The following is a 21,024-nucleotide window of genomic DNA, read 5'->3' on the forward strand; positions in this document are numbered from 1 at the left end:
AGATAGATAGATAGATAGATAGATAGATAGATAGATAGATAGATAGATAGATAGATAGATAGATAGATAGATAGATAGATAGATAGATAGATGGACGGATGGACGGACGGACGGACAGACAGACAGATAGATAGATATGGATGTGATAACTGAAATCATGAGCGAAATTTAATCCACACAATCACAGAATCTTAGAGTTAGAAGGAACTCTCAGTGATGTCAAGCCCAACCCAAAGCTGAGAGGAATCCCTACTATAATCTATCCAAAAAGTAGTCACCCAGCCTTGGCTTGAAGACCTCCAAGGAGAGTGAATCCATTCCTAGCACCGCGCAGGCCATTCTACTTTTGAATATCTCTGAGTGTTAGGAAGTTTTCCTTGACGACAAGTCAAAGAATGGCTTCTTGGTAACTCTCCTCACTTGCTCTTAGCCTTGTGTTCTGGAACAGAGAAGAACAAGTCTAATATCCCACATGACAGCCCTTTAAACACCTGAGCCTTTCTGCCCATCCCCTACCCCTGTCTTCTCAAGCCTAAACATCCTCAGTTCTTTTGAGTGCTCTTCACATGACAGCCCTTAGGACAATGCTTGACACATAGAAGGTACTTAATAAATACTGACTGGCCAACTCAAAGACTTCCACTATCCTTGCTGCCCTACTGTGGACACTCTCTCTTGTCAATGTCTTCACCATTGTGGTAGTCAGAACTGAAGGTTCTCCACATCTAGTCTGGCCAGGACAGAGTATAGAAAGATAGCCACCTCCCCATTCCTGGAAACTATGCCTCTCTCTCAGTGAAGCACAAAGCCATGTTAGCTTTGTTTTTTTTTTTTACCTCTATATCACACTGTTAACTCATATTGAGTTTGCCGTGTTCAAAAATCCCCATATCTTTTGCACAGAAATTGCTGTCTAGTCTGGCCTCTTCTATATTGTATGTATAAAGTCAATTTTCTGAACACAAGTGTATACTTTTAACATATTATCCTATTGAATTAAATCTCCTTAGATTCAACCTGATGTTCTAGCCTGTTCATTCAGTGTGTTGACTATTACTCTTGGCATTCTGTGACTTGAAAATTTGATAAACATTCTGTCTTTGCTATTCAAGTCATGAATAAAATTCTTAAAGAGTGCAGGACCAAGAGTGGACCCCTGGGGCCCTCCTCTGGAGATTTCCCGCCAAGTTGACGTTGAACCATTAATTACTTACTCTTTGAGTCAGACATTCAACTAGCTCCAAATCTATCTGGTCATATCCAGCCTCCAGCTCTCCGTCTTTGTTCACACAAGAATAGGATGAGTTGCTTTATAAAATGTTCTGCTCAAATCTAGGTAACCCACATCTATATTTACTAAGTAAGTACCCCTTAAAAAAAGAAAAGGAATAAGGTTAGTTTGGCCTAACCATGTTGGCTCTTTCCTTTTGTAAATGTTCACTAGCTATCTTTTTCAGGACCCACTATAGAATTTCCCCAAGAATCTTTGATAAGCTTACTATTGTTCTCTAGCATATAAACTGTATTCTCTTTCCTTTTAAAACATTGGACATTTTCTCCTTTCCACTTCTGTAGTATCTTCCCTCTTTCCTACCATCTTTCAAATATCACTGATGGTGTTTCAGTCATCAGTTAAGTAGCTCAGTGGCTACAGAACTGAGTCAAAAAGACCTGAGTTCAAATTTGACCTCAGACATTTACTAGTTATATGACCTTGGGCAAGTGACTTAACCACTGTTTACCTCCCTTTCCTCAACTATAAAATGGGGATAATAACAGGACCTGTCTCACAAGGTGAGATAAATGAGATAATATTTGTACAGAGCCTAGCACAATGTCTGGCATATAGTAAGCACTATATGAAATGCTTATCCCTTTCCCCTTCCAACCTGTCAGTTCTCTCAGTCCCTGAGAATGTAGTTCATCTGAGCCAAGTAATGTTAACTCATTGGGGAACCACCAGGAGCTCTCTTACTATTCCCTTATTGATTTTACATATAGACTACTTCTTGTTCATTTTTATTCTCTCATTTCCAGTGCAAAGGTTATTTTCCAAGGCAGAGGAGACAACAATATAATTGAGCAACTTTACTTTCTCTCTATTTGTCACCTTTTCCGCTGTCTGAGCCGTGCCCCTATCCCTTCTTCTTTTTTTAATCTCTTTTTTTATTTTTTAGTTTACATCATTCATTTCCACAAGATTTTGAGTTACAAATTTTCCCTGCCCACCACACCAAACAGTGTTTCTACTAAATATCTCCTCCCCCAATCTGCTCTCTCCCATATCTTCCCCCATTCCCCCTTTGACTTTCCAGTAGGGCATGGTGGATCTCTATGCCCCAGTGCCTGTAAATCTCATTTCCTAGTAACATGTAAAATAATTATAATAATATGTGTATATATATATATATATATTTAATCATTTCATATTAAAACTTTGGTTTCCAGATTCTTTCCCTTCCTCCCTCGTCACCCACCCTCAATGGGAAGATAAGCAATTCAATATAGGTTGTATATGTGTAGCTACGCAAACCATTTCCATAGTGGATATATTGTGAAAGACTGACTATACTTCCCTCCATCCTATCACACCCCACATTTGTTCTATCCTCTAGTTTGATCCTGTCCCTTTTCAAAAGTGGGGGCTTCCAACTTCCCTCCCCCCCCCAGCCTGCCCTCCCTTCCATTATCCCCCCTTTCTTCCCCTTCCCCTCTACTCTCCTGTAGAACAAGATACCCTATTTAGTGTGTATGTCATTCCTTCCCTAAGCCAAATTCAATGAGAATAAGGTTAACTCATTCCCTTTTGCCTTTCTGTTCTTCCCCTCCCTTGTAACAATTTTCCCTTGCCTCTTCTATATGAGATAATTTACCCCATTCTGTCTCTCCCCATCTCCTCTCATTATATTCCTCTCTCACTTCTTAATTTCACATTTTAAGTATCATCCCTTCTTATTCAATTGGTCCTGTGACCTCTGTCTATGTATACCAGTAGACATATATGCACACACGCACATATATATTCATATGCTCATATACCCTCCTATATTATACACATACATACATATATGTACATACACACACATATACATTTCTATTCCCTTCAACTATTCTCATACTGAGAAAAGTTTCATCAGTTACAATGATCGTTTTTCCATGTAGGAATATAAATAGTTCAACTTTGATAAGTTCCTTATGATTTCTTTTCCCTGTTTACCTTCTCATGCTTCTCTTGCTTCTTGTATCTGTATCTCAAATTTTCTATTCAACTCTGGTTTTTTTCATCAAGAATGTTTGAAAGTCCTCTATTCCACTGAATGACCATATTTTCCTCTGGAACATGATACTCAGTTTTGCTGGGTAGGTGACTCTTGGTTTTAATCCCAGCTCCTTTGACCTCTGGAATATCATATTCCATGCCCTTCGATCCCTCAATATAGAAGCTGCCAGGTCCTGAGTTATCCTAATTGTGTTTCCACAATATTAAAATTGTTTCTTCCTGACTGTTTGTAATATTTTCTCCTTGATCTGGGGATTCTAGAACCTGGCTATAATATTCCTAGGAGTTTTCTTTTGGGGATCTTTTTCAGGAGGTGATCAGTAGACTCTTTCAATCTCTATTTTGCCCTCTGGTTCTAAAACATCAGGGCAATTTTCCTTGAGAATTTCTTTAAGGATGATTTCTAGGTTCTTTTTTTTTGATCATGGCTTTCAGGTAATCCAATAATTTTTAAATTATCTCTCCTGGATCTATTTTCAAGGTCAGTGGTTTTTCCAATGAGATATTTCACATTGCCTTCTATTTTTTCATTTGTTTGGAGCTGTTTAATAGTATCTTGATTTCTCATAAAGTAATTAGCTTCCATTTGCTCCAATCTAATTCTGAAGGAATGATTCTCTTCAGTGAGCTTTTGAGATTCTTTTTCCATCTGGCAAATTCGGCTTTTTAAGGCATTCTTCTCCTCATTGCCTTTTTGAGCCTCTTTTGCCATCTATTTTTTAAGGTGATATTTTCTTCAGTGTTGACTCTCATTTCACAATTTTCTTGCATTGTTCTCCTTTCTCTTCCCAATTTTTCATCTACTTCTCTTATTTGATTTTCAAAATCCTTTTAAAGCTCCTCTGTCATATTTTTTTTGGAAACTTTAGGTGCAGGAGTTCTGATTTCATTGTCTTCCTCCTGTTCCATGCTTTGATCCTTTTTGTCCCCAAAATAAGCATGTAAATTTGGATTGCTCTGTTTGTTTTGCTTCCTTTGCTTGCTCATGTTGCCACTCAATTACTTGACTTTTGAGCCTTTTGCCACAATAGAACTCTACTACCAGAAACGGGAACTTTATCCCAGATGCTGGGGTTTTTGCAGCTGCTGGAGGTATCAGTTGGGTGCCCTCTCTGAAGCCTTCACATGCTCTGGCAGACTGGTCATGCACCCCAGGACCTCCACTCTAGACAGCAATCCAGATCGAAGCAGGTTAAAGAATGAGCTTGGTCCCACTGCAATCTGCAGACCAGGAGCTCTGGAGCAGCCATGAGGCAGCAGCTGTATAGTGGTGCCTCAGTCGCTTCTCACCCTGGGGGCAAAAGCTGGATCATACTCCTGAATTCCCAGGTCCCAAAGTCCACACTGCACTGACCTCTCACTTTGTCCTTGGCATCTATGGGTTGATAATTCTGGAAGCTGCCACAGCTGCTGGTGATATGAAGTCCCTTCAGTTTCGGCTAATACCTCAGGCTCAAGCAGGGCTGGTGTCAGCTCCCAGAGCACTGGTGTCAGCTCCCAGAGCACTGGCTAGCCCCTTCCTGCCACCCTGCCAGACTGTCCTAAGTGGGAGGTTAGCTTCTCTGTGTCATTTTGTGGGTTCTGTAGCTCCAAAGTTTGTCTAGAGTAGTTTTTTTACATGAATTGGAGAAGGTGGGAGCCGGAGCTGTGCAGAAGTCCTGTTTCTACTATGCCTATCCCTTCTTCTAATATCCTTTTCTCCCATATTCCCAAGACAACCCCCTTTTTGTTGTCCTTACTTTTACTCACCAACCTCATCACATTCTGCATCCTAGACAAGATTTGAATTCAGGTTTTCTGATTTCAAATCCAGGGCTTTTTCCATTGTACCCCCACCACCTGCTGAGAGCCAGATGGGACAATGATGGGTTTAGGAGCCCCTTTCATCCTTTACAAAGATTGTCCTATGAACTGCTTTGTTCCAAATGCCACCTTTTATGCACATGTTGCTCCTTGCTGAGATGGCCCAGACCTAGGAGGTACAGCTCGAATTCCTAGAGGCTCTCTGGGCCCTCTAGCTCCCCTAAGCAAGGGTAAAACAAATCCCAATTCCCCTTAGTCCAGATGTAACAAATTTGGAGTTTTTCTAAAGGAATTTTACATTAAGAAAACCCAAACAAAAGACATTTTAAAAGTCATGAAAATGTATGCATTTATAAAACACAAATTTCTTCTTTTGAGGTTAACTGCAGTCTGTCTGTAGATTGATTTAGCAGACAAAGCCTGAGGGCCAATCAGCCTCTGCATTCATTTAATCCCTGACTGAAGAGCTCTACCTTGAAATCTTTAAAAAAAAAATCCCAGCTCTTGAGTGTTTTCTCTTTAATAGCTTCCTGTGATTCTCCATACCTTCAAGGACAGGATCCCCACCTCTGGTCAACCTAATCTGTAGGATAATAAGTTATCAAGGAAATTAGGTGATACGGTTGATAGAGTGCTCAGCCTGCCCAGGAAGACTCGTTTTCCCGAGTTCAAATCCAGCCTCAGACACTTACTAGCTGTGTGACCCTGGCCAAGTCACCTAACCCTGTTTGCCTAAGTTTCCTCATCTATAAAAGAAGCTGGAGAAGGAAATGACAAACCACTCTAGTATCTTTGTGAAGAAAACCCAAAATGGGGGTCACAAAGAATCGGATACAACTGAAAAAATGACTCAACAACAAATCAGTTATCACAGGATTTAGAACTGGGAGGGACCTTGTGGATTATCCATCTACTCTAACTCCCTCATTCCACAGGTGAGGAGACTGAGGCCAGGAAAAGTTAAGTGACCAGCTCCAAAACACATAGGTAGTCAGGAGCAGAGTTGGAATTTGAACTCAAGTCACAAATTCAGACCTAGAGAGCCATATTCTCTGCTACCTTCTTCCTGGACATACTCTGGTTCTGAATACAGTCAGCATTCTAGGTAGATGAGGCAGGTGCCTATCTTGCTGTGTTTTTTTGGCTGGGCAGGCTTGCCTCCCACAAACTTCCATGTCAACTAGTGCTAGGAACAGATTAATTAATTCAGATCTTGAAGGCTTTCCTGTCTTCAAGACTCCTATTAAAATGTCTTCTTATAAAAAATAGTCCTGAGAAGGATAATACATTAAGTCCTTATCAATTTATACCTTATGGGATTAGTTGACAGCTAGCCAAGAGTAAGCTTGAGGACAGAACAGAGAAGGGTCATCTCCAAAAGGGAGAGGGAAGCTGAAACGGTAGGTGACCCAGGGATTTACTTCTGCCTACATCCCAATGTCTCCAAGGGCTTAGCCTGGTTGTGAGACAAGAAGTGGATGTGTTTGGAGGGATTAGCCAAGCAGCAGCTGAGCTCAGTTTTGTTCTGCCTCAGCCTACTACTAGATTTGGCATAAAAACCAAATCAATAGACTTGATGCTGTAAGAGTCCTCTGGAGGTTTGCATCCAGAATTTTAAAGGGAGATGGAGCATCATAACACTTAGAAGAAAACTGTGGGCTTTTGCTACATTGCCTCAAGCCCAAGTTGTGCTGAGAACAGGCCAAAGGACTTGCAGGCTAGAATGGGATTATGTTCTAAAGATGATTTGTTCCCTTGTTGATTAGTCAGCAGTTCTCCCCAAATCTTAATAGAGATAACTAGATTTCTGAAAGCATTCAGTCAGCTAGAGTTTCTTTTTCCTCTTTTAAAATTTATTTAGTATCTTATATTTCCCCAATTACATGGTAAAAACAATTTTTAATATTCATTTTTACAAGTTTGAGTTCCAGATTCTCTCCCTTCCTCCCTCTCCCCCCATTGAGAAGGCAATTAATTCAATATGGATTATATATGTTTAGTCATGTAAAACATATTTCCATATTAATCATGTCATGAAAGAAAATAAAGAGCAAGGTGGAGCCAAGATGGCGCAGTAGGAACAGGACTTCCCCATGGCTCTGGCTTCCACCTCCTCCAATTCATGTGAAGAATGACTCTAAACAAACTTTAGAGTTATAGAACCCACAAAGTGACAGAGAGAAATAAATCTCCCACTGAAGGCAACCCAGCAGGCTGACAGGAAGGGGCCAAGCCCAGCCCTGCATGAGCCATATGGTTTTGGCCCCAGGGCAGCCCCAACCAGCAGCAGCCAAAGCTGACTTCAGGAGAGTAAAGCACCAGCAGCTGTGGTAGTTTCCAGACTTCTCAACCCATAAACACCAAAGACAAAATAAAAGGTGGAACTCTATAAAAGATGGAACTCTGTTGGAACAGGAGTGGTTGGAAGAGCAAAGTCCAGTCTCTGCCCCCAGGGCAAGAAGTTGTGGAGTCGTGGCAGCAGCTGCACCATGTAGCTCCCTCAGGAGCTCCTGGCCTGCAGATTGTAGGGCGACCAAGTGACCATTCAGAGGGTAATTTCTCTTGCTTTGACCTGCTTGGATATGGATCACTATCTTGGGTGGAGGTCCTGGGGTGTGTGACCAGATGCCAAAGCCTGTGGGGGCTGCAGAGAGGGCATCCTCCAAATTGCCCCAGCAGCTGCAAAAACCTCAGTGATTTGGGACAAAGCTCTCTCCATTTTGAAAGCAGAGTTCTACCATGGCAAAGAGTTCAAAAGTCAAGTAATTGACTGGCAACATAAGCAAGCAGAGGAAATGCAATCCTACCATAGATTCCTTTTTTGGGAACAAAAAAGATCAAAGCACGGAATGGGAGGAAGACAACAAAGTCAGAACTCTTGCATCAAAAACTCCCAAGAAAAATATGAATTAGTTACAGGCCATGAAGGAGCTTAAGAAGTTTTTGAAAACCAAGTAAGAGAAGTAGAGGAAAAATTGGGAAGAGAAATGAGAATGATGCAAGAAAATCAAGAAAAGTGCATCAACAGCCTGACTGAAGAAAATAACACCTTAAAAAATAGACTAACTCAAATGGCAAAAGAGGCCCAAAAAGCCAATGCAGAGAAGAATGTCTTAAAAAGTCAAATTGGACAGATGGAAAAGGAATTTCAAAAATTCACTCAAGAGAATAATTTCTTCAAAATTAGATTGGAGCAAATGGAAGCTAGTGACTTTATGAGAAATCAAGATACTATAAAACAGATCCAAACAAATGAAAAAATAGAAGGCAATGTGAAATATGTCATTGGAAAAACCACTGACCTAGAAAATAGATCCAGGAGAGATAATTTTAAAATTATTGGACTACCTGAAAGCCATGATCAAAAAAAGAGCCTAGACACTATCTTTCAAGAAATTATCAAGGATATGCATCCAGAGAAAGAACTAGAAAGAACTAGTTTATATCCAGGTGGAAGCAAAATACCTGATCTTTTTCATTCTCTTATTTGGTTTTATGTCCTCTTTACCATTTTTCATTCCAGCTGTTACAATCCGTCCTTATAACCTGACCAATGTATAATGTGAAAGTGTTTATAGATCCTATACTTGACTATAAGCCGCCATGGGGGGGTGGGGGGAGAGGAGGGAGGGAGATGTGAAATTCAAGGAATTGTGGAATTGAATCCTGTAAACTAAAAGGAAACAAACAAATTAATAAAGAAAAAAAAAGAAATTATCAAGGGGTGGCTAGGTGGTGCAATGAATAGAGCACTGGCCCTTCTATTCTAGAACTAGAGGGCAAAATAGAAAAGGAAAGAATTCAAAGAATTCACCAATTACCTCTTGAAAAAGATCCCAAAAAGAAAACTCCTAGGAATATTATAGCCAAATTCCAGAGTTCCCAGGTCAAGGAGAAAATGCTGCAAGCAATCAAGAAGAGACAATTTGAGTATTGTGGAAACACAATCAGGATAACACGAGACCTAGCAGCTTCTACACTAAGGGATTGAAGGGCATGGAATATGATATTCTGGAGGTCAAAGGAGCTAGGATTAAAACCAAGAATCACCTACCCAGCAAAACTGAGTATGATGGTATGATGCTTCAGGGGAAAATATGGTCATTCAATGAAACAGAGGATTTTCAAGCATTCTCAATGAAAAACCAGACCTGAACAGAAAATTTGACTTTCAAATACAAGAAGCAAGTGAAGTATGAGAAGGTAAACAGGGAAAAGAAATCATAAGGATGGGATTGGTTCTGGCCTCAGATACTTGGCACCCACACAAAAATAACTGGCCATGTAACCTTGAGCAAGTTACTTAACACCAATTGCTTAAAGAAAAATGTGTATTAAAAAAATTTGTTTTGGGGAGTATTTTTACATACAACTGGGAAATAAGATATACAGGCACCAGGGTATAGAAATTCATCTTGCCTTACTAGAAAGTTGGCAGGGAGATGGGGAGAATATAAGAGAGAAAAGATTGGGTAGAGGGGTATTCAGTAAGCTAGTTATTTGGGGGTGGGAGGTAGGGGAAAGACAGGAAGAAAAATTTATAACTCAAAATCTTGTGGAAATGAATGTTGAAAACTAAAAATAAATAAATAGATTGGAAAAAATAAATTAAGAAAAGAAAATACAGAGCAAAAAATACCAAAAAAAAAAAAAAGATATGTTTGTTTTGGGGGCTTTTTTTTTTGAGGCAATGAGGGTTAAGTGACTTGCCTAAGGTCACAGAACTAGTACAGGTCTGAGGCTGGGTTTGAGTTCAGGTCCTCCTGACTCCAGGACCTGTACTCAATCCACTATGCTACCTAGATGCCCCTGGAGTTTCTTTCAAAGAAAGATAATGTCCTTTCCTGCCTCCCTTTCAGTCTCAAAGCTGCCACTTGAAGGATTTCAGTAATACCCTGAGATAGAAAACAAAAATACTGGGAGTTGGGCGTGGGGATTGTTTAAGAGAAATAGTTTCATTTCTTAAGAGGCTTTGATAATAGTTTGTGTCCACACATCAACTGGTAAAAGGACAGCCAAAACATGGAGGAATTCTAATAAAATCGACCGCACAAAAGCCTTAACGATGCAGTTAAATTACTCTGTGATAGAGTAGAAAGACAAGGCTGACAGGCTTTTAGGCAAAGGGAACTTAGGCATTTCCCAGGTAAACAAAGATGCTGAATGTATAGGAGTGAGAGAAAGTGCTTCCTCCTCTTAGGTGAGAAGCCTCCATGAGGCATTCACAGGCATGAGCAGCCATGGAAATAAACACCGGCTTGAAAGAAATCAAGGTGGGCTTAGAGGAAATCCCACCAGGCTGTCAGAGGAGACTGAGCAGAGTCTGTCTCCTTCTTCTAGTCCCCCTCCTCTCTCCCAGGCAAGTTCCTCCCAAGGTATGAGGCTGAGTTTATTTGCTTCAGATGAATGACTGTTTTCTTAGCTTTAGAGATGCAGAAAGGGGGGAAATCTGGAAAGGGGGAGTAAGATTGATGTGGAATGTGGGTGGGTGCCAGAAGAAGAGATTTCTCCTAGAGTCCAATTAGAATATCTGCAGAACTTCCATGGGATTTGATGACTTCTGCTCTTCATTCTTTCTCCACATTAATATGGCCAGGATATTGTGGGAAGGCTGGAGAGGAAAGGGGAGAAAAAGTCAAAATGGCAAGAGGAAAGAGTGTTGAACTTGGAATTACTGGACACAAGTTCAGATCCTGGTGTTGCCACTGACTACCTGTGACTTTGGGCAAGTCACAAGCTCTTTAGTTTTCAGGTTTTTTTCTTCCATAAAATGAGAGGGTCAGAGCAGATGTTAAAGAATCTGTACATCTCTGGAGGACCAGAGTTGCTATTGCAGTCTCAGGGGTGTGATGGTAAATGTTTAACAACCAGTACACAGAGGGGGAAACTGTGTGTCAACACACTTTTCAGTTTAATCTGCATTATTAACATTTTTCTCCATCACTTTCTTAAATCAAGGCAATCAGCAAAACAACAAATCAAGCCCTGATTTGTAGCATTTGCTGATTTCAAGGTGTAAATGATCACACTGAAAATTTATCAATTGGTGAGCCAGGTCAGGCTGGCTCTAGCATACCCCTGAGAACTATTGTTTTAAAAAAATCAATCAGAGAGGACAGTAAATCATCATGGATCAATGGTTGTTCTTGAAGTCAGGAAAATCAGAGTTCAAGTCTTGCCTCTGATAACATCCTGACTAAATGAATGTATGTGGATAAATGACTTAACCTCTCAATGGCCCAGCCCCCTCTCTCTCTATGACCATGCATGGTATGACAGAGAAGACACTGATTGATCAACATTGACTAAGTTTCCCCAGAATGTCTTTGGAGTTCCTTATATCAATAAAATCAAAGATTGGCCTTTTTAAAATTTGTCATACTTATTGAGTACTTTTTTACTATGGAGAAGACAAAGAAACCTGATGGCCCCTGCCCTTCATGAGTTTACAATCCAATTAAGAAGTCATTGACATGAAAATATCACACTAAACAGTAATCCATGCTAAGTGCTAAATGAGTGATAAGAAATGAAGGTTGTAAACAAGTCAAAATAACGGCTAAATGTGGCTAGAACCATGGTCAGTTGATTTTTCTCCAAAAGTATTTCAGAGGAGATTAAAGACACATTGAGCCATCCTTACACAGTCAATAAGTACCTCTAAGTCTAAAAAGAGAGGTCATTTTGGTCCAGCATTATTAATGGATAGAGAGCTAGATCAAAGTCAGCTAGACCTGGCCTCAAGTTCTGCCCTCTGACACATTGACTGGGTGGCCCAGGGAATATCATTTAACCTCTCACTGTTTAAAGCAGCTAAGACAATAATTGGACAGAAGGTGATGACTTATATTGGCACAGGGAGTTTCCTCACCTGGTAGTCCCCTACACCAATGGAAACATAGGTCCAGCACCCATCTCCTATCATTATGGTTGAGAAAAACTTCATGAATGAAATCTGAATCCCTAACCTTGAATTTAGGGAAATAGGTAAGGTATTCTGGGGAGGTGTGGGCAATGAATGAGAGTTGAAAAATTGATTATTCATAGTGAAGATATAAAATTAGAAAGCTGGGTAGGAGCAAATTGGATCTTAAATAGAAGGCCAAGAAATTTGGACTCCATCTTAAAAGCAATGGAGAGCCACTGCTGATTCTAGAGCAAGGAAATTACATAATGAAAATGGTATTTCAGGAAGATTAATCTTCCATGAGGGCACAAAATTGATTGGAAAGAGACATTTGGGGTAGGGAGACAGGTTGATAGGGAGGCTATTGCAATAGTCTAGTAGTCATTAGAGGTTAAAAATGTGAAATTATAGTAATGAGAGTGAGAACTAAGAGAAAAAAAGGTGGGAGACATTAGGAAGGAAAACAATAGATAGGAATTTATAACTGGTTGATTCTTTCAACTTCCCTTTCCTCGGTATCCAAAGATAAATCCAACATCACCTGGGTGACTGGGAGAAAGGTAGGATTTTATTGTTGGCAAAAATGTAGTTGTTCAGAGAGAAAATTACTGGGGAAAAAAAGAGATGAATTCAATTTAAATCAAGCTGAGTGTAATAGCCATGAAACATCCAAATCAAACTGCCCAACAGGTAGTTGGAGATATGGAACTAAGACTCAGGTTAGAAGTTAATGGAGTCAAACCATTGGCAGAGGCTTCACAATGGATGATGTCTATAAAAAAAAAAGAGTATCTGGAGAGAAAACAGCAGAAAGCTGTGACTTTGGGCACTACCCATTTTTATATAGTTCACATTAATATAGCATTTACAGTATTTTCCTCAAAAGAAATCTATGAGATAGAGAGAACAATTACCCCCATTTTACAGATGAAAATACTGATGTTCATAATAATTAAGTCAATGAACCAAGGTCACACAGCTGACGTGACAGAGTCAAACCTGAGCTTAAGTTTTTTTATTCTAAGTTCGGTCCTCTTTCCACTAAACATAGTTGGTCTATTTAGGGATTTGGGGAGGGGGGAAAGATCTATCAATGACTCTCTTTTATTTTTTTACTCTTTGTTTTGTTCTACCCTTTTCTATACCCTTTCCCCTCCTTACCCACCCCACTGGAAATTTTTTTTAAATAAAGGCCTTGTAAGAAATATTCATACTCAAAAACCAAATTTCTACAAATGTCTGGAAGTGTATTTATTAAGCGTCTACTACATGCTAGGTGCTGAAGATGTAATGATAAAAGTAAAGCCACATCTGCCTTCAAGCAGTTTGCATTCTGTTGGTGTATCTATATAAGCATGAACAAAATCTATACCAGGTGCTTTGGGGAGACAGGTGGGCATACAGTTGGTGGGATAAGGAAAGGTTTGGCATATAAAGATGCAGTACTTATACTGCATCTTAAAGGAAATTAGGGTTTCTAAGAGGTAGAAATGAGAAGGAAGTATATTCCAGGGAAGGGGGATATCCAGTGCAATGATGTGGAGAGGGGAAATGAATTGCTATGAATGAAAAACAGAAGCAGATTAACTGGACCATAGAATGTGTGCAGAAAAATACAGTGAAATGAGACAGGAAAGATTGGTCTGGGCCAAATTAGGACTTCCATGTCAAACAGAGTACATACTTGATCCTAGAGGTAAGATGAAGCAGTACTCTGGAGTTTATCGTGGAGAAAAATGACAGTCAAACCTGTACTTTAGGTAAATCACTTTGGCAGCGCTTTGAAGGATGGATTGGTGTGGGTGAAAGACTTGAGATGTGAAGACCAATTAGAACACCGTTGTAACAGTCCAGGCTTCAGGCGGTAAAAGCCTGAACTAACTATGTGGGAGGAGGGAAGCAGATAGATATCAGAGGTGCAGAAAGTGAAAACAACAAGATTTGACTTTTGATTGGCTTCATGGGGTGAGTTACAGGGAGGAGTGAAGGCTTAAAGTTGCAGACCTGGATAACTGGAAGGATAATGATGCCCTCAACCAAATAAGGATGTTTGGAAGAGGGGTGGGTTTGAGGGGAAAAGGGAATGAGTTCTGCTTTAGACATGTTAAGTTTAAGAACATGGGTTTAAAACAAGGTTCTTGACCTTTTTTGTGTGTTATAGTTGCCTTTGGCAGTCTGGCAAAGATTATGGACCCCTTCTCAGAATAAAGTTTCTAAGAAGACATAAAATAAAATACATAGGATTACAAAAGAAACCAAGTATATTGACATAAGGTTATCAAAATTTTTTAAAAGTTGGGGTACAAACCCCATCCAAAGAATCCCTTTTTGAAAGACTGGATTATTAGATTTATTGGACATTGAACTTTAGGGTGAATATCAGATATGGATGAGTTAGAGATTTCAAGGGAACAAGAATGGATGATGGGTAAAGAATGGAGAAAACCTGTACAGGTGACTTATTTAGGAAGTTTCTTTATAAAAGTAAAGCAAGAAAGGAGTTTGAGAACCTGGAAAGGCTTGTTTGAACTGAAACCAAATGAAGTAGGCAGAACCAAAGAAAACAGTTTGTGTACCCACTACAACATTGTAAGGGAGAATAATTTTGAAAGTTTTAAGAACTATGGTCATTGCAATGACCAGTCAAAGAATAGATGGTGAAGCATGCTTCCCACCTCTGGGCAAAGAAGCGACATGCTGATCAGAGGTGCAGGATGAGGCATATATTTTCAGACACAACCCAATACAACACAAATTGTTTTGTTTCATTGTTCTTATTTGCTACAAAGGAAGGTTTTTATTTTGGGGAGGTGGGATTTGTCATTGAGAGAAGTGAAAGGCAGTGACAGCCATGTAGAAAAGAAGAAAAGTGTCAATAAAACATTTAAAACACAAAGAGGAGAGCAGAAGGAAGTTCAAAAGAGGATACAGACAAGATAGGCAACTGTGCTAAATTTAACGTGTCCTTAAAAAAATCTGTCAATTTTGGTAGATTCACAGTTATATTATATGTGATCTTTTTCTGTCCTTTTTTCTACCTGCAGAAGACCTGTATTTGAAAGCACCAAGAAGGAAGATGCTGACTATATCACAGAGAGAGGAGAGGGAGTTGAGATTGGATTTTAAAAGTCACTTGATCTCCCTTCCTCTTATAACATTTTCCTTTAAAAAATAACCTCTGAATTTGGCAGTCATCAACAAACATAGCTACTTCCATGTACCAAGGACAGAAAAAAAGAATATGAAACTGTGAATCTGCCAAAACCTACAGATTTTTTAAGGAAACATCAAATTTAGCATGGTCGTACCAATACTGCCTGTCTTGTCTATAACTCTTGAACTTTCTTCTGCTCTCCTCTGTATGTTTTTTAGGTGAAGGGATAATAAGCCTTAGAAAAGAGGGGAAACACCTTTTCCTTTGAGATGGGAGGAAAGAACAGATGGGGGAGGGGAAGGAAGATACTTGAAGAGAGAGAGAGGAGTGATGAGAAAGCTTTCACCCAATGCCCTTGATGTACAAGCAAAGGGTTAAGGACTCTTGCCAAAGGATAGGTGGGATGTGGGGGTTCCATAAACATTTACAGAGATCATCTCAACGATTTCTTTTTCTAAGTTCAAGCTAAATGCTTGTTGATTGATTTTGTTGATTAAACTGCTGCCCAGATGTTCACTCTTGTAGTGGTCCTGGGAGGAAAATAAGTACGGGATTAACACTTCTACTTGCCATAGGGAGAGACAAAGTCCAGAAGGATTGTGGGGTTTACTAGGGTCACAGAATAACATGTGTGATGGAGATGGGGTTAGGAGAGGGCTCTAGATGATTAAAAATCAAAGATGGAGAGAAATTGCTTTTTGTACATCCAGTCATTTGGACACTTAGTTCAGAGCTCTAGCAACTAAGCCAGCTTTCTGGCTGGTGAGATTTAGAGCTGCATGGGACCCTAGAGATTATCTAGTCTAACCTCTTTATTACACAAATAAAAAAATACCTAAGACCCCCAAGAGGTAAAGTGATTTGCCTAAGCTTTCATGGGCAGAGCCAAGATTCATACCCAGCTCTTTTAGCCCCAAATTGAGTGCCCTATATACTGTGCCTGCCTGGCACTCAAACAGAAGACAAACTTGTTTGTTGAAAGAATACCATACCTTAGAGATCACAGAATACTATGTTTCTGAGAGAGATGTGCAGAGTCATATTAGGGACCATGTTTTAAGATTATGATTATGGATAGGATGCCATCAGAACTATAGCTCTTTAGGCAAGAAAGACTACTTGGTGCTAGAGATGCAAGGCTTAGTTTAACTGTTCAGTTAACAAAAGCCAAGTGTTTTTCTCTATAAAAGCAGTTCAACAAAAGCCCATGTCTACCGCAAGAATCCAACTAAATTTGGTGATTTAGTCACTTGATCCCAAAACAGTTTGGGGTCAGCTTGTTGTTAGGAAATGCCCTGGTGGATACCAGTTGTCTTTTTTTATAGGGCACCTCCTGGCTTCCCCTGACGGTGTCCCCCACCTCCCCCAAGTCCCTGACTTCAAACATCAATCCAGGAAGGGCAAAGGCTAGAATTTGTCCTATGGGTCATTGAGCCTGTGATCCCAAGGGAGAATAAAGATTTCAGAAACATGTAGTGGGAGAGGAGGAAGAAAAAAGAAAAGATGAAGATAAAGTGTTCTGTGCCATGACCAGTTATTCTGAGCTGCACTGAGGCTGCCAGACCATTAGGCTTTGCTTCAGCTTTTGCATCAATACCACTCAGGAGAAGGCTTATTTGTAAGAGGAGCAGGACTCCAGGATATGCATTCATTTGTAAAAGATGCCACAGCACCCATTCTGCAGCTAATACTGTGTTCATGAACTTTACCTGTGACTAAATACATTTCACTCCTCGCACCTGAGCTCCAGTAATTGGTTTTTGCAACGATGAACACAACCACCAAAGGGAATGGGGGGAAAAAAGACCAGCTCCCTTGCTGTGTTTCAAAATGCTTTGACTGCAGATGGGGGAAAAATACTGATCCCAGCACTGAATTGGCTGTTACTGAGGTCTCATCTTAGATGGCTGTCAGGTCGGGGCTCGGAAAGGAGTAGCAGGTGGTTCAGGAAGAATGGGTGTCAGGACAGTGAATGGCTGCTGAGGAGAGGCAGTGGTCAGGGCTGAGGGGAATCCAGGCCCCAGGCAGAAGTCAGTCTCCACACAGCAGTGCCCACTGACAGACTACGGGTTCTCCCAGAGCATATCTGGTCAATGGAGGTTCTCCTGAAATGCTTAATCAGCCCCTAAATTATAGCTCATAATCACTTCCAGGCTAATCGACCTCTTGGGTCAGGAGAGCCATTATCTGGTATTACAATGCTTTTCATGCAAAGGAAATCAGGCGAATGGATTATCTGGTGTCTCTGAGACAATGGGGAAATGTGAAGCCCTGTGAATGTATTTGAAAAATGTAAATGTGAAACTTCATTAGTTTATTCTCCAGAGTTCCAGAATGCTTTCAGAAAACATGATGAGTTGGTCTGCCCCATCACATCAACATGTAAACATGCCAACTACACCAGCACCTGGCTGCCCATAGCAAATCAGTACAATAATCTGTGTTCATTTCCTCAAACTCAATCTTGAAGGAAACTGGGAAGCAAGCTCTTATTCTCTGATATTTTTCTTTCACTGACTGTAGACCCCCTCACCCCATCTTTCCCATCTCTTTGGCCTCAGAATCCCATGGTGCACCAACTACCCTGGGTGTCTGCTGTGTTTCACATGTTTCTTGCAAGATCGAACTTGAGGAAATGTCCCATTTTCCTGGACTTCTGTGCTGAAAAAGAGAATTAATTAATGTTTTAGGTGTTAATGATTGATAATGTATTGATGCCTTACCTCTCCCAGGCAGTTTGACTTTTCACAGCAACTTCTAGCTAATGATAATATTAGCCAACAGGATTGTAGGAGAATATTTTGGGGTGCAACCTGTTAGGCCACACCTTAGACAATGTTAGCTGCTAGTATGACAAGCTGCACCTACTTTTCAGGTTCCTGAATTTGGGCACTGGAAACTCATGATAATCAATCCCTATGAAGCATCTTGGGTAGAGAGTTGGGCTTTCAAGATAAGAAAATGTGGAATCTTACCTGCTTCTTTATGATTTTCTTTTCAGATAGCTTATGTCAATACTGATTGCTTGATTGAAGTTTTATTGATATGTTTTATTTTTTCAAACATTTATAGATTACTCTACTTTTTGAGAAGTTTCTTCTAACAAAGTAAAAGTTAAATTAATAATAATGACCTCATTCCAAAGTACATCCAACATTTCACACTGGGAGAAACACCCACCCCAACCCCCCATTTAAAAAATTTTAAGAGAAATCTATTTTCTTTTTCTCTCATCTACACTCATCAAATAAAAATTCTGTAATAAATATGCATAGTTAAGCAAAACAAATTTCCACAAAACGACTATATATAAAAATATACATTCTTCACTCTAAACCTATGACCTCTCAGTAACGGATAGCATGTTTCAGCATCAGTCTTCTGGAATCATAAATGGTCACTGAATTGATCATAGTACTCACAGCTTTCAAATTCGTTTGTTTTAAAGTGATTTTCTTACTGTATAAATTATTCTCCTGGTCATACTCATTCTATTCTTAATCAATTTACAAAAGTCTTCAAAACTGTTCATTCTTATAATATTGATGTTATAGTATGGATTGTTTTTTTGCTTCTCCTTCTTTCACTTTGCATCAGTTCATATGTCCTTCCATGTATTTATGAAATCATCTATTTCTTGATTTCTTATAGCACAATAGTGAGTTCTCCACCAAACTCATATACCATGACATGTGCAGGCACTTCTCAACTGTTGGACATCCTCTTAGTTTCCAGTTCTTTTGCCACCACCCTCCCCCCCCCACGTCCCCTCCCACACACATACAGAGGGCTGCTATAAGTACTTTTTTTTACATAAAGGGTCTTTTCTTCTTTCTGTGATATCTTTGGGGTAAAGGTCAAAGGGCAAGGTTATTTAATAACTTTTTTGTGTGGGTAATTCCAAACCACTTTCTAAAATGATCATACCCATTCCTAGATTTATCAACAGTGCTTCAGTGTGCTTCCACCATTTTCCACTTTCCTTTTTTACCATCTGTGGCCCTCTGAAGGGTGTGAGGTAGAATTTCAGAATTGCTTCTGACATATACTGGCTATGTGACCCTGGGTAAACCACTTTAACTTCTTAATGTCCCAGGCCTCTTCCAAAGATCAGGAATTATAGATGAGTTATAGATCTGTATGAGAAGAGGAAGTGAAAGGTTTGATGGTTGCTGTCATTTAATCCTTCTTTAAGAAATGTCTACTAATTGAGCTCCACAACTCCACCACTCAGAGCAGGGATTTCAAATTCATAGCCACACTGGACTCCTGGAGTCCCTCAGGGAAGCTTCCCAATCCTTCATCCCTGGGTGCAAATGAAGGAGTTATCAGATTGCCAGATCTTTGGGATTTGAATTTGAGATAACTACCTTAGAAAGTGTGAGCTTCAATCATGAAGAGATTGGTCCCAAATAGAATAAAGCTGCAATAAGGTTGATATCATTTTATGAATAAGGCACCTGGGATAAATCTCTGCATAGAATAAAGTATCAGTGTTGCATGGCATATTTATCCTTAAGTCATCTCTATTCATAACTAAAATCAAGCTAACATTTATTAAGTACCTACTATGTGTAAAGCAGGGTGCTAGGTACTAGAAGAAGGAAGGGAACAAGCATTTATTAAATGCCTGCTGTATACAAGGCACTGTACTAAGCTCTCTACAAATTTTATCTCATTTGATCCTGACCACAACCTTGTGAGATAGGTGCTATTTATCCCCATTTTACAGCTGAGAAAATTGAGGTAAAGGTTAAGGTTTCTCAGGTTCACATAGCTAAGCAGTGTCTGAGGCTGGATTTGAATTAAGGTCTTCCTGACTTTAATTCCAGTGCTCTATCCACTGTGTTATCGAGTTAAAAATATAAATAATACAGAATATTTGATATCAAAATACTCAAAATAACATAGAAGACATAAGATAATACTGTAATTAGGATGCAAAATAGTATATAATGATGCATCAAAAAAGAACAAATGACTAGGCAAGGTATGAGAAGGAAGAGCTAATCTCCACTTGGGGGAGATCACGGAAGATTTCAAATAGAAGAAACAAAATTGAGCTGAGTGTTGAAGGACAAAATAGTGTTCCAAAAGGCAGAGATGGGGAACAGAGTGCATTCTGGGAAGCGAGAAAATGATGACACATGTTCCAGGGACAGCAAGTAAGTTAATTTGACTGATGCTGAGAGAAATATGAGCCAAATCTGGAAGAGTAGATTAGAACCAAACTGTAGGAGGGCCTTGAATTCCAGCCTAAGGACCTTGGTCTTTATTCCATGGGCAATTGGGAGTCATTAAAAGGCTTTGATTAGAATTGCATGATCACAGCTATTCACAAGGAAAATATACATACTGGCAACAGCGTGTAGGATAGATTGGAATGAGGAGACACTGGAGGGAGACAGACCAGTTAGGATGCTATTGAAATAGACCATATGAGAGACAATCCAGGAACAATTCGACAATACAGTGTTGGCAGGCAGGAATCATAAGACTGATGAGACAGACATCGTGGAAATGGAACTGCTAGAATTTGACAACTGGCTAAATATGAGAAATTAAAAGGAGAGATCAAGATAAATCTAAGATTTCCACCTTGAGTGGCTTGGGTAGAAGGCAGTGCCACTGTCAGAAATAGAGAAGTTAAGAGGTTTACCAAGGTAAGAACTGAAAACTAGGTGGAATTTTCTTTTTCATCACTTTGAGTTTTATTGATTTGTTTTTATATTACATACATTTATAGATTATTCCCACTTTGTGAGAGGTGTCTTGTAGGAAAGGAAAAGTTACCCAAAACTAATCATTGTTGCTGTTTAGTTGTTTTTCAGTATCAGAAACCCTTTGGAGGTTTCCTTGGCAAAGATACTAGAGTGGTTT

The sequence above is a fragment of the Petaurus breviceps genome, unplaced genomic scaffold (assembly GCF_028583685.1).
Source record: "Petaurus breviceps papuanus isolate PSGF00001 unplaced genomic scaffold, PetGlider_PUasm1.0 91133, whole genome shotgun sequence".
Classification (NCBI taxonomy): Eukaryota; Metazoa; Chordata; class Mammalia; order Diprotodontia; family Petauridae; genus Petaurus; species Petaurus breviceps.